The 5,957-nt window shown below is 34.9% G+C and overlaps 1 non-coding gene across 1 annotated transcript; it reads left to right on the forward strand.

Moving 5' to 3' along the window:
* Positions 1 to 386: 386 nt before the first annotated feature.
* Positions 387 to 489, forward strand: LOC132541043 (U6 spliceosomal RNA). Its single transcript, XR_009552235.1, has one exon. It is a non-coding gene; the product is annotated as a U6 spliceosomal RNA (small nuclear RNA).
* Positions 490 to 5,957: the final 5,468 nt, after the last annotated feature.

Consider the following 5,957-nt stretch of genomic DNA (forward strand, 5'->3'; position numbering starts at 1 on the left):
ACAGTTTCTTGAAGGATTCTCTACCATCACACCCCCCTTTAGTTTAGTCATAGCCCAATTAGAATTTCAAGGCAGGTTGTATGTTTTATAAAAAGAAAAAAATCATTAAAAGGTTGGGAAAACAGCATAGTGGTTAAACAAAAGACTTGTTCCAGGTTCAATCCCCAGCAGAGCTGAGCAGTGCTAGATATAGATATAGATATAGATATAGATATAGATAGAGATAGAGATAGAGATAGAGATAGAGATAGAGATAGAGATAGACATATAGAGATATATATAGATTCTTTTCTATATATCTCATTAAAATACATAAACAATTTAAATTTGTGTTTAAAAAGTATTATTTTAATGGCTGAAACTGTTAACATAAAAGTATTTAAATTGTGCTCACTTTGGCAGTACATATACTAAAACTGGAACACAGAGAAGATTAGCATGGCCCCTGAGCAAGATGACATGAAAATTTGTGAAGCATTTCATATTTCTGTTTCTATACACAATGGAATACTACTCAGCTATTAAAAATAGTAATTTCACCATTTTCAGCCCATCTTGGATGGAGCTTGAAGGAATCATGTTAACTAAGATAAGTCAGAAACAGAAGGATAAATATGGGATGATCTCACTCACAGGCAGAAGTTGAAAAGCAAGATCAGAAGAGAAAACACTAAGCAGAACTTGGACCGGAGTTGGTGTATTGCACTAAAGTAAAAGACTCTGGTGTGGGAGGATGGGTTCAGATCCTGGAACAGGATGGCAGAAGACCTAGTGGGGGATGTATATGTGGAAAACTGGGAAAGGTTATGCATGTACAAACTATATTAAATTTACTGTTGACTGTAAAATATTAATCCCCCAATAAAGAAAATTTTAAAGTATTTATTTTTTCTCTTGTATTTCCCACAGAATTATTAACAGTTTGATATATTATGGAGATGGAACTAGTATTTGTTATGTAGATTCATATGTATAGAAATGAGTTGCTCAAAAACATGTTCTGAAAATAAAGTTATGCCTTCAAGGATATGAATATCTCTTTTTTTCATAAGTAGGAAACTAGAAATGTTGACTGAATTTGAAACTCAGTCATGATTCAACTAGATCTCCATATAACTCCAACTTACTTAATCACTCAGATTGTCTCGTTTTCCAACACTGTAGTGCAATGATACATATCAATCACTGCTTGTGAAGCTTTCCCCTACAGGTGGGGACTGAAGACTTGAACTGAGTGAGGTCCTTCTGCATTATAACATGTGTGTCCTACCAGTTACACCTCTGCTTAAACCCTAAATAAAATATTTCCTAAAAGATTGAGAGGGTGGGGGGATAGCATAATGGTTATGCAAAGAGACTGTTGTACCTGAGGTTCCAAGGTCACAGGTTCAATCCCCAACACCACCATAAACCACAGTTGAGCTGTTGGGGGCGAGGTGAAGATTAAGGAAAAATACAAGGAGGGGAAAAAGAACCAGAGAATCACTCTGGTATATGCACTGCTAAGGGTCCAACTCAGAACCTCACTAACTGCTATATGGCTGAATTACTTTTTAAAATTTTTTTTAAATATTTATTTATTTATTTATTTTCCCTTTTGTTGCCCTTGTTGTTAAACATTGTTGTGGTTATTGATGTCATTGTTGTTGGATAGGACAGAGAGAAATGGAGAGAGGAGGGGAAGACAGAGAGAGAGAGAGAGAATGACAGACACCTGCAGACCTACTTCACCACTTGTGAAGTGACTCCCCTGCAGGTGGGGAGCCAGGTCCTTGCACTTTGAGTCACTTGTGCTTAACCCGCTGTGCCACAGCCTGACTCCCCATGGCTGAATTACTAAGACTATGCATTACATTTTTTATGCTTGCTTATCAGGTTTTATTTCACTGTAAGCATTCACCTACCAAGTGTCATCCTGTCTGTACCATGTCATTTCTAGATTTCACTGTTATAGTTTCTCTTCATATTATTTATCAGAAAGAATGTAGGATTGTTAAATAGATAAAGTCAATTTTTCCAAGAAAACAAATCTAGGGATGGAGGGTAGTATTAGTTATGTACTGACATGAATACATTTATTTAAGCAAACTATACACTTGCAAATGGGTGGAAATTTATACTTCCAAAGAGTTGTACAAAAATTTATATTATGTATGTGGGTCCTGGTCCATGATGGTGAAAGAGATTTAAGTAAGGAGTGAAAGTGTTTGAAGACATCTATCACAAAGAGATGATAAACTGCACCTATGTTTTAACAACTGTACTATAACTCATTAATCCCACAGTAAAATGAAAAATAAGTAAAATATAAAAAATTCGGCGAAGAGAAGCATTTTTAATGACTTTGAGTTTAAGCTAGTGTTATATGAATGAGTCACTGATCTGAAACCTCTCAGGTACAGAGGTAGGTAATTAAAATAAAATTAAGTGGCACATTCCTTTAAAATAGGCTCTCTACTAACTGTTCATGAAACTGCTAGAGAACTGAATTATCAAGATTATTCATACTTAGACCTTTTAAAACTTGCTTATATGATTTTATTTCACTGAAATAATTCATCTGTTAAGTGCCAATAATATGAATATGAAAGACTGTGTGCCCTCCCCAACAGGTCTTGTGTTGTTTCTATTTTCAAACTATACCACTAAGTTGGAAGAACCTGTAGACTACTAAGTACACTTGAATGAGACCACTGACATTTTATTATTTTCTTGGCAGATGGTAACTATAGGACAACCTGTAAAATAATTATTTATAGATAAATCTTGAAAAGTAATAAAATCACAAAAATTAAATACACAAAGCAGAAAAATATTTTACAATGCTGATGTGTGATTGTAGTTCTCTTTGGGTGGAGATAAATAGGGAAAGGTATTTTGGTTGTCTTTCCTTTCACAATGAGTAAAAACTTTAATAAAAAAAAAAGTAAGTGATTAAAAAAAATAAAGGAGAAGGAAAGCTCCATGTAACACTTTAATTCAAGTACCAACCCCAAAACTTGTATCATCTCCCAGACACTAATGGTCTCAGCTAGAACTTCTGCTACTAGGCCTCCTTGCAGTTAACAGTGCAGCTGGTGATGCCACACTTCTTATACATTTTATAGTATTCTCTTGCATATTAACTTAGCTTATATAGATCATGGGATTAACAACTAATTTTTAAAGACTAGACTATGTGTTCAACTTAATGAACATGGAAACCTGGAAAAGTTATGAAATTGATGTTACCAGCTATGGCAATGGGAGATTCATATTTGTCATTACAGAAATGAAGATCAGATATATGCCAGAAAGTAGAAAAGAAAAGCAAATAGCAGTAACAGAGTAAAACACTGAGGAATGGAAACATATCCCATCCTCATGGATTGTAAGAATTAATATCATCAAAATGCTACCCAGAGCCATATACAAATTTAATGTGATATCTATTAAAATCCCACCAATTTCTTTAAGAGAATAGAACAAAAATTACAACCATTTCTTTGAAATTAAAAAAAGAAAAGAAAAAACCACCTAGAATCACCAAAACAATCTTGAGAAAAAGAAACAGAAATGGAGGCATCACACTCCCAGATCTCAAACTATCTTGTAAGGTCGTCATAATAAAAACTGCCTGGTACCAAAACAAAGATAGATATACAGAGCAGTGGAACAGAATTGAAAGCCCAGAAATAAAACCCCACACCTATGGACATCTAATTTCTTTTTAACTTTTTAAAAACTTTATTTATTTATTTTAATATTTATTTATTTATTCCCTTTTGTTGTCCTTGTTGTTTTATTGTTATAGCTATTGTTGTTGTTATTGATGTCATTGTTGTTGGATAGGACAAAGAGAAATGGAGAGAGGAAGGGAAGGCAGAAGAGGGGGAGAGAAAGATAGACACCGGAAGACCTGCTTCACTACTTGTGAAGCAACTCTCCTGCAGGTGGGGAGCCAGGGGCTTGAACAGGGATCCTTAGACAGGTGTCCTTGGGATTTAACCCGCTGTGCTATCACCCAACTCTCTGATGTCTAATTTTTGATTAAAGGGCCAAAACTATTAAATGGAGGAAGAAGAATCTCTTCAATAAATGGTGCTGGGAAAGCTGAGTTGAAATGTGCAGAAGAATGAAACTGAACCAAAGAGTTATTGAGAGGGGAGTGGGAGATAGAGAGGACAGAGTCAGAGAGACAGGAGCAACCCTGCTTCACCACATGTCAAGCTTTTTCCTTGCAGGTGGGGATCAGGGGCTTGAACCCTGGTCCTTGTGCACTGTAATGTGTGTACTTACACAGGTGTGTCACCGCCTGGCCCCAAGATGTATTTTTTTTTATGAGAAAATAGAGACAAAGACATGACAGAGACACTAGACCATTGTCCTACTTATGTCTTCACTAGCTCAAACCTTAGGGTTTATGATTACAAAGATACACTTTCTGCATCTTGGTAGTTTTACATTCTAGAAATAATTTTCTCAAGGTTACAGGAGCCATACTTCTTAGATGTAGTCATCAATAAAGCTAGGGTCTTTAATACCCAGTCTCTATAGGAGAGCAGGACCCTAGATTTGATAAGCAACTATTATCGCACCCAGATAGCCTAGTCACATAAATCAAATTCAACGTTCCCTCCTACACTACTTTAATTCTAGATCATCCGGGCACTTAAACTTTCATTTTGACCAGGCTCAATAGGTAAAGCGTTAAGTTTTGCAAACCCGAGTTCCTCTGTACCTAGTACTGCATATGACCAATGATGCTTGAACTTCTTTCTCCGTCTCATAAGAATACAAAATAGACATCATCTCCTTTGTCGGATCTGGGCATAAATTGAAGATATCATATTGAGCAAGACAAGCCAGAAAGAGAAAGACCAATATCAAATGATCTAACTCATAGGTGAAACTTAAGAAACAAGGATAGTCATGGAAAACATAAGGTGACACTTGGATTGGGTGTGGTGTACTGCACCAAAGAAAAAGATTCTGGATAAGAAGAGAAAGGAAAGGAAAAGGGGGACATTGACATTCTGTTGTATGGTGGGGAAAAGGGACATAGGTTGGGGGAGTGAGTGTCTTACAGATACCTGGATACCTATCATTTGCACATGAGAGATTGTACATAGATATCATGATTGTACTATAAATCATTAACCCCTAGAAAAGCTATTTTAAAAGAATATAAAATAATAAATATTTTTAAATCATGCTCATCTTGGATTCAGTCTCTCTTTCAGTGTTCTAGTTACAACAGTCTTGCATAAAGTCTACTTGCCTATTTAGATTTATTTAATGCAATGCTTCATTTATATGAATGAATGAAATATGCATAGTTATATAAAGTAGATACAGACATTTATAAAAATGCACATATTATACTATATAACATACATATTTCCTTAACTACTGTCAAATTTTTCATAAGGTAAATTCATGACTTACTTGCAAATGTAAAAATGAACCATGTTAATAACCCTGTTTGACTAATAATATAACAGAATAAGAATAATAATATTAATTCCCACACTGCTATGGAAATAAAACTAACTTTTCGGAGTCACTGTCATTTGCAGGAGATAATTTACATATCTCTTTACCTACAACTTTCAAAATGGTTGAAAATTTAATAAAAATTTTAAGATAGTGTACTGGGATAGAACCTGACAAGCTAGAAGGAATATTATGGTCAGGGCTCTGTTCCCTCCAAAATTGTATGTTGGTAACCTTCTAACCAGGCTAAAGTTTTGGACTCTGTTGTTTATATAATATATAAGTTGTAATTTTTTTTTTTTAATTTTGTTGTGATTGCTCTGTGGAATTAAGCAGACTGGTAGAATAGAAGTGAGTTCCTGAGTTGATCCACAAAAATAACATAATGGTCTATTTTTGTGTTTTCATTGTTTGGGATTTTTATTTTGGGGGAGGGCAGGGAGCTTATTTTTAGAGTAAAGAATGTGAAGGTGTTTCAAAGT

Source organism: Erinaceus europaeus, chromosome 10, assembly GCF_950295315.1.
Source record: "Erinaceus europaeus chromosome 10, mEriEur2.1, whole genome shotgun sequence".
Lineage (NCBI taxonomy): Eukaryota > Metazoa > Chordata > Mammalia > Eulipotyphla > Erinaceidae > Erinaceus > Erinaceus europaeus.